This window comes from Pan paniscus, chromosome 22, assembly GCF_029289425.2.
Source record: "Pan paniscus chromosome 22, NHGRI_mPanPan1-v2.0_pri, whole genome shotgun sequence".
NCBI classification, from domain to species: Eukaryota; Metazoa; Chordata; class Mammalia; order Primates; family Hominidae; genus Pan; species Pan paniscus.
In genome coordinates this window covers 45,836,640-45,851,821 of record NC_073271.2, presented here as the reverse complement: position 1 = coordinate 45,851,821, position 15,182 = coordinate 45,836,640, and positions in this window count along the sequence as shown.

Below are 15,182 nucleotides of genomic sequence, written 5' to 3'. Positions count from 1 at the left end.
GGAAACATCTTCACCGCCATGTGTATAAACATGGAAATATCTACAATGCCATCTGTGGAAAGATGGATATACCTACATCGCAATCTGTATAAACATGGAAATATCTACACCGCGTTCTGTATAAACATGGAAATAACTTCACCACGATCTGTAAAAACATGGAAATATCTACAAAGCTATCTGTATAAACATGGTAATACCTGCACCACCATCTATATAAACATGGAAATATCTACACCGCCATGTGTATAAACATGGAAATATCTACAATGCCATCTGTGGAAAGATGGATATACCTACACCGCAATCTGTGTGAACATGGAAATATCTACAAAAATATCTGTAAAAACATGGAAGTATCTACACCGCTATCTGTAAACATGGAAATATCTACACCGTGATCTGCATAAACATGGACATATCTACACCACGATCTGTATAAACATGGAAATATCTACAACGTGATCTGTATAAACATGGAAATATCTACACAGCTATCTCTATAAACATGGAAATATCTTCCCCGCCATCTGTATAAACATGGAAATACCTACAAGCCATCAGAGTAAACAGGGAAATATCTACACAGCCATCTGTATAAACATGGAAATATCTACACAGCCATCAGTATATACATGGAAATATCTACACCGCTATCTATATAAACATGGAAATAACTACACTGCTATTTGTATAAACAAGGAAATATCTACACCGTGATCTGTATCAACATGGAAATATCTACAGTGCTATTTGTATAAACAAGGAAATATCTACACCGCTATCTGTATAAACATGGAAATAACTACACGGCTATTTGTAAAAACAAGGAAATATCTACAACGTGATCTGTATAAACATGGAAATATCTACACCGCCATCTCTATAAACATGGAAATATCTACACCCCTATCTGTATAAACTTGGAAATATCCACACTGCTATCTCTATAAACATGGAAAAATCTACACCGCGATCAGTATAAACGTGGAAATATCTACACTGCTATCTCTATAAACATGGAAATATCTCCAATGCTATCTCTATAAACATCGAAATATCTACACCGCCATCTGTATAAACATGGAAATACTTACAAATTTATTGGTATAAACATGGAAATATCTACACTGCCATCTGTATAAACATGGAAATATCTACACGGTCATCTGCGTATAGATGGATTTATCAACACCGCCATCTGTACAAACATGGAAATATCTGCACTGCTATCTGTAGAAACATGGAAATATCTACACCGCGGTCTGTATAAACATGTAAATATCTACACCGTGATCTGTATCAACATGGAAATATATACACCGCTATCTCTATAAACATGTAAATACCTACACCGTGATCTGTATAAACATGGAAATATTTACACCGATATCTGTATAAACATGGAAATTTCTACACCGTTATCTGCATAAATATGGAAATATCTACACCACTATCTCTATAAACATGGAAATATCTATACCGCCATCTGTATAAACATGGAAATACCTATACATTCATCTGTGTAAACATGGAAATATCTACACCACCATCTGTATAAACATGGAAATATTTACAATGCCATCTGTATACACATGGAAATACCTACACGGCAATCTGTGTAAAGATGGAAACATCAACACCGCCATCTATACGAACATGGAAATATCTACACTGCTATCTCTATAAACATGGAAATATCTACACCGCGCTCTGTATAAACATGGAAATATCTACACCGGTATCTGTATAAACATGGAAATATCTACACCACGATCTGTAGAAACATGGAAATATATACACCGCTATCTGTATAAACATGGAAATATCTGCACCGCTATCTCTATAAACATGGAAATATCTACAAAGCCATCTGAATAAATATGGAAATGCCTACAAAGTCAGGTGAAGGACGATGGAAATATCTACACTGCCATCTGTATAAACATAGAAATATCTACACAGCCCTCTGTATAAATATGGAAATATCTGCATAGGAATCTGTATAAACATGGAAATATCTGCACCACTATCTGTATAAACATGGAAACACCTACACCGCTGTCTCTATAAACATGGAAGTATGTACACCGCCATCTCTTTAAACATGGAGATATCGAAAACGCCATCTACATAAACAAGAAAATATCTACATTGCCATCTATATAAACATGGAAATATCTACACCGCCATCTTTATAAACATGGAAATATCTACACTGCCATTTGTAGAAAGATGGAAATATCTAAACCGCCTTCTGTATAAACGTGGAAATATCTACACCGCTAACTGTATAAACATGGAAATATCTACACCGAAATCTGTATACACATGGAAATATCTACACCGCTATCTGTATAAATATGAAATATCAAAACCGCTATCTCTATAAAAATGGAAATATCTACACTGCTATCTTTATAAACTTGGAAATATCCTCACTGCTCTCTCTAGGAACATGGATACATCTACACCGCTATCTCAATGAACATGGAAATATCTACACCGCCATATCTGTAAACATGGAAATATCTACACCGCCATCTGTATAAACATGGAAATATCTACAACGCTATATGTATAAACATGGAAATATCTACACCGCGATCTGTATAAACATGGAAATATCTACACCGCGATCTGTATAAACATGGAAATATCTTCACCACGATCTGTAAAAACATGGAAATCTCTACAAAGCTATATGTATAAACATGGTACTACATGCACCACCATCTATATAAACATGGAAATATCTACACCGCCATGTGTATAAACATGGAAATATCTACAATGCAATCTGTAGAAAGATGGAAATACCGACACCGCAATCTGTGTAAACATGGAAATATCTACAACAATATCTGTAAAAACATGGAAGTATCTTCACCGCTATCTGTATAAACATGGAAATATCTACACCGTGATCTGCATAAACATGGAAATATCTACACCACGATCTGTATAAACAAGGAAATATCTACAACGCGATCTGTATAAACATGGAAATATCTACACAGCTATCTCTATAAACATGGAAATATCTTCACCGCCATCTGTATAAACATGGAAATACCTACAGGTCATCTGTATAAACAGGGAAATATCTACACAGCCATCTGTATAAACATGGAAATATCTACACAGCCATCTGTATATACATGGAAATATCAACACCGCTATCTGTATAAACATGGAAATAACTACACTGCTATTTGTATAAACAAGGAAATATCTACACAGTGATCTGTATAAACATGGAAATATCTACAGTGCAATTTGTATAAACAAGGAAATATCTACACCGCTATCTGTAAAGATGGAAATAACTACACCGCTATTTGTAAAAAAAGGAAATATCTACAACGTGATCTGTATAAACATGGTAATATCTCCACCGCCATCTCTATAGACATGGAAATATCTACACCCCTATCTGTATAAACTTGGAAATATCCACACTGCTATCTCTATAAACATGGAAAAATCTACACCGCGATCAGTATAAACGTGGAAATATCTACACCGCTATCTCTATAAACATGGAAATATCTCCACTGCTATCTCTATAAACATCGAAATATCTACACCGCCATCTGTATAAACATGGAAATACTTACAAAGTTATCGGTATAAACATGGAAATAACTACACTGCCATCTGTATAAACATGGAAATATCTACACGGTCATCTGCGTGTAGATGGAGTTATCAACACCGCCATCTGTACAAACATGGAAATATCTGCACGGCTATCTGTATAAACATGGAAATATCTGCTCCGCGGTCTGTATAAACATGGAAATATCTACACCGCGATCAGTATCAACATGGAAATACATACACCGCTATCTCTATAAACATGGAAATAACTACACCGTGATCTGTATAAACATGGAAATATTTACACCGATATCTGTATAAACATGGAAATTTCTACACCGTTATCTGTATAAATATGGAAATATCTACACCGCTATCTCTATAAACATGGAAATATCCATACCGCCATCTGTATAAACATGGAAATACCTATACAGTCATCTGTGTAAACATGGAAATATCTACACCACCATCTGTATAAACATGGAAATATCTACAATGCCATCTGTATACACATGGAAATACCTACACGGCAATCTGTGTATAGATGGAAACATCAACACCGCCATCTGTACAAACATGGAAATATCTACACTGCTATCTCTATAAACATGGAAATATCTACACCACGATCTGTATAAACATGGAAATATATACACCGCTATCTGTATAAACATGGAAATATCTGCACCGCTATCTCTATAAACATGGAAATATCTACAAAGCCATCTGTATAAACATGGAAATGCCTACAAAGTCATGTGTAGGAACATGGAAATATCTACACTACCATCTGTATAAACATAGAAATATCTACACATCCCTCTGTATAAATATGGAAATATCTGCATAGGAATCTGTATAAACATGGAAATATCTGCACCGCTATCTGTATAAACATGGAAATACCTACACCGCTGTCTCTATAAACATGGAAATATGTACACCGCCATCTCTTTAAACATGGAGATATCTACAACGCCATCTACATAAACAAGAAAATATCTACAATGCCATCTATATAAACATGGAAATATCTACACCGCCATCTTTATAAACATGGAAATATCTACACTGCCTTTTGTAGAAAGATGGAAATATCTACACCGCCATCTGTATAAACGTGGAAATATCTACACCGCTATCTATATAAACTTGGAAATAACTACAACGTCATCTGTATAAATATGGATATATCTACACCGCCATCTACATATCCATAGAAATATCTGTGCCGCCATCTGTATAAACATGGAAATATCTACACGGTCATCTGTGTATAGATGGAAATATCAACACCGCCATCTGGACAAACATGGAAATATCTGCACCGCTATCTGTATAAACATGGAAATATCTACACCGCGGTCTGTATAAACATGGAAATATCTACATCGCTATCTGTATAAACATGGAGAAATCTACACCGTGATCTCTATAAACATGGAAATATCTGCACCATGATCTGTATAAACATGGAAATATTTACACCGCAATCTGTATAAAGATGGAAATATCTACACAGTTAGCTGAATAAATATGGAAATATCTACATCGCGATCTCTATAAACATGGAAATATCTACAATGCCATCTGTGTACACATGGAAATACCTACACGGCAATCTGTGTGTAAATGGAAACATCAACACCACCATCTGTACAAACATGGAAACATCTACATCGCTATCTCTATAAACATGGAAATACTTACACTGCGGTCTGTATAAACATGTAAATATCTACACTGCTATCTGTATAAACATGGAAATATCTGCATCGATATCTCTATAAACATGGAAATATCTACAAAGCCATCTGTATAAACATGGAAATACATACACAGTCATGTGTATAAACATGGAAATATCTACACTGCCATCTGTATAAACGTGGAAATATCAACACAGACCTCTGTATAAATATGGAAATATCTGCATAGGCATCTGTATAAACATGGAAATATCTGCACCGCTATCTGTATAAACATGGAAATACCTACACCGCTGTCTCTATAAACATGGAAATATGTACACCGCTATGTGTATAAACATGGAAATATCTCCACTGCTGTCTGTATAAACATGGAAATATCTACACCGCGATCTGTATAAACATGGAAATATCTACACCGCTATCTCTATAAACATGGAAATATCCACACCGCCATCTGCATATCCATGGAAATATCTACAACGCCATCTGTATAAAGATGGAAATATCTACACGGCAGTCTGTGTACACATCTAAATATCAACACCGCCATCTCTACAAACATGGAAATATCTACACCGCTATCTGTATAAACATAGAAATACCTACACTGCAGTCTGTATAAACATGGAAATATCTACACCGGTATCTGTATAAACATGGAAATATCTACACCACGATCTGTATAAACTTGGAAATATTTACACCGCTATCTGTATAAACCTGGAAATATCTACACCGTTATCTCTATAAATATGGAAATATCTACACCGCCATCTGTATAAAAATGGAAATAACTACACAGTCATGTGTAGGAACATGGAAATATCTACACCACCGTTTGTATAAAGATGGAAATATCTACAACGTTATCTGTATAAACATGGAAATATCTACACAGTGATCTCTATAAACATGGAAATATCTACACTGCCATCTGTATTAACATGGAAATATCTACACAGTCATCTGTATAAACCTGGAAATATCTACACTGTCATCTCTATAAACATGGAAATATCTACAGAGAACTCTGTATAAACATGGAAATATCTACACCGTTATCTGTACAAACATGGAAATATCTACACCGCCATCTATATAAACATGAAAATATCTACAATGCTATCTCTATAAGCATGGAAATAACTACAATGCCATCTGTAAAAACATGGAAATACCTAGACAGTCATCTGTATAAACATGGAAATATCTACACCACCATCTGTATAAACATGGAAATATCTACAATGCCATCTGTATACACATGGAAATACCTACACGGCAATCTGTGTAAAGTTGGAAACATCAAAACCGCCATCTCTAGAAACATGGAAATATCTACACCGCTATCTCTATAAACATGGAAATATCTACACTGCGGTCTGTATAAACATGGAAATATCTACACCGGTATCTGTATAAACATGGAAATATCTTCACCACGATCTGTATAAACATGGAAATATTTACAACGCCATCTGTACAAACATGGAAATATCTACACCGCTATCTGTATAAACATAGAAATACCTACACTGCAGTCTGTAAAAACATGGAAATAACTACACAGTCATGTGTAGGAACATGGGAATATCTACACCACCGTTTGTATAAAGATGGAAATATCTACAACGTTATCTGTATAAACATGGATATATCTACACTGCGATCTGTATAAACATGGATATATCTACACCGCGATCTGTATAAACATGGAAATATTTTCACCACGATCTGTAAAAACATGGAAATATCTACACCGCTATCTGTATAAACATGGTAATATCTACACTACCATCTATATAAACATGGAAATAACTACACCGCCATCTGTATAAACATGGAAATATCTACAATGCCATCTGTAGAAAGATGGAAATATGTACACCGCAATCTGTGTAAACATGGAAATATCTACACCAATATCTGTAAAAACATGGAAATATATATACCGCTATCTGTATAAACATGGAAATAACTACACCGCGATTTGTATAAACAAGGAAATATCTACACCGTGATCTGTATAAACATGGAAATCTCTACACCGCTATTTGTATAAACAAGGAAATATCTACACCGCTATCTGTATACACATTGAAATAACTACACCGCTATTTGTATAAACAAGGAAGTATCTACACCGTGATCTGTATAAAAATGGAAATAACTACACCGCTATTTGTATAAACAAGGAAATATCTACACCGCCAGCTGTTTAAACATGGAAATATATACAGAGACATCTGTTTATACATGGAAATATCTACACCACTATCTGTATAAACATGCTAATAACTACACCGCTATCTTTATAAATGTGGAAATATTTGAACCGCTATCCCTATAAACATGGTTATATCAACACCGCGATCTCTATAATCATGGAAATATCTACACTATGATCTGTATAAACATGGAAATATCTACACCGCGATCTGTATAAACATGGAAATATCTTCACCGTGATCTGTATAAACATGGAAATATCTACACCGCCATCTCTATAAACGTGGAAATATCTACACCCCTATTTGTATAAACATGGAAATATCCACACCGCTATCTCTATAAACATGGAAAAATCAACACTGCTATCTCTATGAACATGGAAATAACTACACTGCCATCTCTATAAACATGGAAATATCTACACCGCGATCAGTATAAACGTGGAAATATCTACAACACTATCTCTAAAAACATGGAAATAACTCTACTGCTATCTCTATAAACATCAAAATATCTACACCGCCATCTGTATAAACATGGAAATATCTACACAGCCATGTGTATATACATGGAAATATCTACACCGCTATCTATATAAACATGGAAATAACTACACCGCTATCTGTATAAACATGGAAATATCTAAACCGACATCTGTATAAACGTGGAAATACCTACACCGCTAACTGTATAAACATGGAAATATCTACACCGCAATCTGTATAAACATGGAAATATCTACACCGCTATCTGTATAAATATGAAATATCAAAACCGCTATCTCTATAAAAATGGAAATATCTACACTGCTATCTGTATAAACATGGAAATCTCCTCATTGCTATCTCTATGTACATGGATATATCTACACCGTTATCACAATGAACATGGAAATATCTACACCGCCATCTCTATAAACATGGAAATATCTACACCGCCATCTGTATAAACATGGAAATATCTACACCGCTATCTGTATAAACATGGAAATATCTACACCGCTATCTGTATAAACATGGAAATATCTACACCGCGATCTGTATAAACATGGAAATATCTACACCGTGATCTGTATAAACATGGAAATATCTTCACCACGATCTGTATAAACATGGAAATATCTACAAAGCTATCTGTATATATATGGTAATATCTACACCACCATCTATATAAACATGGAAATATCTACACCGCCATCTGTATAAACATGGAAATATCTACAAGGCCATCTGTAGAAAGATGGAAATACCTACACCGCAATCTGTGCAAACATTGAATTATCTACAACATTATCTGTAAAAACATGGAAATATCTACACCGCTATCTGTATAAACATGGAAATATCTACACCGCGATCTGCATAAACATGGAAATATCTACACCGCGATCTGTGTAAACATGGAAATATCTACACCGCTATGTGTATAAACATGGAAATATCTACACAGCTTTCTCTATAAACATGGAAATATCTTCACCGCCATCTGTATAAACAGGGAAATACCTACAAGTCATCTGTATAAACATGGAAATATCTACACAGCCATCTGTGTAAGCATGGAAATATCTACAGAGCCATCTGTATATACATGGAATTATCTACACCACTATCTGTATAAACATGGAAATAACTACACTGCTATGTGTATAAACAAGGAAATCTCTACACCGTGATCTGTATAAACACGGAAATATCTACAGTGCTATTTGTATAAACAAGGAAATATCTACACCGCTATCTGTATAAACATGGAAATAACTACACCGATATTTGTATAAACAAGGAAATATCTACTACGTGATCTGTATAAACATGGAAATATCTACACCGCCATCTCTATAAACATAGAAATATCCACACCCCTATCTGTATAGACATGGAAATATCCACACCGCTATCTCTATAAACATGGAAAAATCTACTAAGCCATCTGTATAAACATGTAAATACCAACACAGTCATGCGTAGGAACATGGAACTATCTACACCGCGATTTGTATAAACATGGAAATATCTTCAGAGCGATCTATATAAACATGGAAATAACTACACAGCCAAATGTATATACATGGAAATATCTACACCGCTATCTATATGAACATGGAAATAACTACACCGCTATTTGTATAATCATGGAAATATCTCCACCGCCATATACATAACCATGGAAATATCTGCACCACCATCTGTATAAACATGGAAATATCTACACGGTCATCTGTGTATAGATGGAAATATCAACACCACCATCTGTACAAACATGGAAATATCTGCACCGCTATCTGTATAAACATGGAAATATCTTCACCGCTGTCTGTATAAACATGAAAATATCTAAACCGTTATCTGTATAAACATGGAAATATCTACACCGCTATCTCTATGAACATGGAAATAACTACACCGTGATCTGTATAAACATGGAAATATTTACACTGCTATCTGTATAAACATGGAAATATCTACACCGTTATCTGTATAAATATGGAAATATCTACACCGCTATCTCTATAAACATGGAAATCTCTACACCGCCATCTGTATAAACATGGAAATACCTACACAGCTATCTCTATAAACATGGAAATACGTACACCGCCATCTGTGTAAACATGGAAATACCTTCAAAGTCGTCTGTATAAACATGGAAATATCTACAAAGCCATCTCTATAAACATGGAAATATCTACACAGCCGTCTGTATATACATGGAAAATCTACACCGCTATATGTATAAACATATAAATAACTAAAGCGCTGTTTGTATAAACAAGGAAATATCTATACCGCCATCTGTTTAAACATGGAAATATATACACAGACATCTGTTTATACATGGAGATATCTACACCGCTATGTGTATAAACATGCTAATAACTACACCGCTATATCTATAAATGTGGAAATATTTGCACCGCTATCCCTATAAACATGGTAATATCAGCACCACGATCTGCATAAACATGGAAATTTCTACACCACGATCTTTATAAAGATGGAAATATCTACACCTCGATCTGTATAAACATGGAAATATCTACAGCGTGATCTGTATAAACATGGAAATATCTACTTCGCTATCTGTACAAACACGGAAATATCTCCACCGCTATCTGTATAAACATGGAAATATCTGCACCGCAATCTTTATAAACATGGAAATATCTATACCGCAATCTGTATAAACATGGAAATATCTACAAAACTATCTGTGTTAACATGGAAATATCTACATCGCTATCTGTGGAAACATGGAAATAAGAACACCGCTATCTGTGTAAAGATGGAAATATCTACACCGCTGTCTGTGCAAATATGTAAATATCTACACCGCTATCTCTATAAACATGGAAATATCTACACCGCTATCTGTATAAACATGGAAATATCTACACCGCTATCTGTATAAACATGAAAATATCTCCACCGCTATCTCTATAAATATGGAAATATCTACACCGCTATCTGTATAAACATGGAAATACCTACACAGCTATCTGTATAAACATGGAAATATCTACACCGCTATCTGTATAAACATGGAAATATCTACAACGCTATCTGTATAAACATGAAAATATCTCCACCGCTATCTCTATAAATATGGAAATATCTACACCGCTATCTGTATAAACATGGAAATACCTACACAGCTATCTGTATAAACATGGAAATAACTACACCGCTATCTGTATAAACATGGAAATATCTTCAATGCCATCTGTGTAAACATGGAAATATCTACACAGCTATCTTTGTAAACTCGGAAATATCAACACCACTATCTGTGTAAAGATGGAAATACCTGCACCGCAATCTGTGCAAAGATGGAAATATCTACAGCGCTATCTCTGTAAACACGGAAATATCAACACCACCATCTGCATAAACATGGAAATATCTACACTGCCATCTGTATAAACATGGAAATATCTACATAGCCATCTGTATAAACAGGGAAATATCCACACCGCTATCTGCATTAACATGGAAATACCTACACCGCTATCTGTATAAACATGAAAATATCAACACCGCTAACCGTATAAACATGGAAATATCTACACCGCTATCCATATAAACTTGGAAATATCTACACCGCTATCATTATAAACATGGAAATTCCTACACCGCTATCACTATAATCATGGAAATGTCTACAACGCTATATGTATAAATATGGAAATATCTACACCGCTATCTCTATAAACATTTAAATATCTACACCACTATCTGTATAAACATGGAAATGTCTACACCGCTATCACAATAAACATGGAAATATCTACACTACCATCTGTGTAAACATGGAAATATCTACACCGCTACCAGTATAAAAATGGAAATATCTACACCGCTATCTCAATAAACATGGAAATATCTACACCGCCATCAGCATAAACATGGAAATAACTACACTGCCGTCTGTATAAATGTGGAATTATCTACACCGCCATCTCTATAAACATAGAAATATCTACAATGCCATCTGTAGAAAGATGGAAATATCTTCACCGAGATCTGAATAAACATGGAAATATCTACACCTCTACCTGTATAAACATGGAAATATCTACACCGCTATCTGCATAAACATGGAAATAGCTACACTGCCATCTGTATAAACATGGAGTTACCTGCACTGCCAGCAGAATAAACATGGAAATGTCTACACCGCTATGTGTATAAACATGGAAATTTCAACACCACTATCTGTATAAACATGAAAATATCTACACTGCTATCTGAATAAACTTGGAAATATCTACACCACTATCTTTATGAACAGGGAAATACCTACACCACCATCTCTATAAACATGGAATTATCTACACTGCTATCTCTAAAAACATAGAAATATCTACACCGCTATCTCTATAAACATGGAAATAGCTACACCGCAGTCTGCATAAACATGGAAATATCCACACCGTGATCTGTATAAACATGGAAATATCTACACCTCTACCTGTATAAACATGCAAATATGCACACCCCTATCTGTATAAACATGTAAATATCTACACCGCTATCTGTATAACCTTGGAAATACCTACACCGCCATCTGTATAAAGAGGGAAATATCTCCATTGCCATCTGTATAACATGGAAAGATCTCCACAGCCATCTGTATAAACATGGAAATATCTACAACGCTATCTGTATAAACATGGAAATATCTACAACACTATCTGTGTAAACATGGAAATATCTACACAGCAATCTGTGTAAACATGGAAATATGTACACCGCTATCTGTGTAAAGATGGAAATATCTACACCGCAATCTGTGCAAATATGGAAATATCTACACCACCATCTCTGTAAACATGGAGATATCTATAGCGCTATCTGTATAAACATGGAAATATCTACACCACCATCTGTATAAACAAGGAAATAACTACACCGCCTTCTGAATAAACATGGAAATATGTACACCGCTATCTTTATAAACCTGGAAATATCTGCATCACTATCTGTATAAACATGGAAATGTCTACACCGCTGTCTCTATAAACATGGAAATATCTACACCGCTATTTTGATAAACATGGAAATATCTACACAGCAATCTGTATAAACATGGAAAATCGACACCGCTGTCGGTATAAACGTGGAAATATCTACATGGCTATCTCTATAAACATGGAAATATCTACAACACCATCCGTATAAACAAGGAAATATATCCACCGCTATCTGTATAAACATGGAAAGATCTACATCGCTATCTGTACAAACATGGAAATATCTCCACCGCTATCTGTATAAACATGGAAATATCTGCACCGCAATCTTTGTAAACATGGAAATATCTACAATACTATCTGTGTTAACATGGAAATATCTACATCGCTATCTGTGGAAACACGGAAATATGAACACCGCTATCTGTGTAAAGATGGAAATATCTACACCGCTGTCTGTGCAAATATGTAAATATCTACACCGCTATCTCTATAAACATGGAAATATCTACACCGCTATCTGTATAAACATGGAAATAGCTACACCGCTATCTGTATAAACATGGAAATATCTACAACGCCATCTGTGTAACCATGGAAATATCTACACCACCATCTGTGTAAACATGGAAATAACTACACCGCTATCTGTATAAACATCTAAATAACTACACCGCTACCTGTATAAACATGGAAATATATACACCGCTATCTTTATAAATATGGAAATATATACACTGCTATCTCTATAATCATGGAAATGTCTACACCGCTCTCTGTATAAACATAGAAATATCTACATGGCTATATCTACAAACATGGAAATATCTACGCCACCATCTGTATATACATGGAAATGCCTACACAGCCATCTGTATAAACATGGAAATATCTACAACACTATCTGTATAAACATGGAAATATCTACACTGACATCTGTATAAACATGCAAATATCTACACAGCAATATCTACAAACATGGAAATATCTACACCACCATCTGTAAAAACATGGAAATATCTTCACAGTCATCTGTATAAACATGGAAATATCTACACCTCCATCTGTATACACATGGAAATATCTACACCGCCATCTGTATAAACATGGACTTATCTACACCGCTATCTCTATAAACATGGAAATACCTATACCGCTATCGGTATAAACCTGGAAATATCTACACCGCTATCTGAATAAACATGGAAATATATACACCACGATTTGTATAAACTTGGAAATATCTACACCGCCATCTGTATAAACATGGTAATATCTCCACAGCTATCTGTATAAACATGGAAATATCTCCACCGCTATCTGCATACTCATGGAAATATATACACCTCTATCTGTATAAACATGGAAATATCTACACCACTATCTGTATAAACGTGGAAATATCTACACCGCTATCTTTATAAACCTGGAAATATCTGCATCACTATCTGTATAAACATGGAAATGTCTACACCACTGTCTCTATAAACATGGAAATATCCACACCGCTATTTTGATAAACATGGAAATATCTACACCGCAATCTGTATAAACATGGAAAATCTACACCGCTCTCTGTATAAACGTGGAAATATCTACATGGCTATCTCTATAAACATGGAAATATCTACACCACCATCTGTATAAACATGGAAATATATCCACCGCTCTCTGTACAAACATGGAAATATCTACATCGCTATCTGTACAAACACGGAAATATCTCCACCGCTATCTGTATAAACATGGTCATATCTGCACCGCAATCTTTATAAACATGGAAATATCTATACCGCAATCTGTATAAACATGGAAATATCTACAAAACTGTCTGTGTTAACATGGAAATATCTACATCGCTATCTGTGGAAACATGGAAATATGAACACCGCTATCTGCGTAAAGATGGAAACATCTACACCGCTGTCTGTGCAAATATGTAAATATCTACACCGCTATCTCTATAAACATGGAAATATCTACACCGCTATCTGTATAAACATGGAAATATCTACACCGCTATCTGTATAAACATGAAAATATCTCCACCGCTATCTCTATAAATATGGAAATATCTACACCGCTATCTGTATAAACATGGAAATACCTACACCGCTATCTGTATAAACATGGAAATACCTACACCGCTAACTGTATAA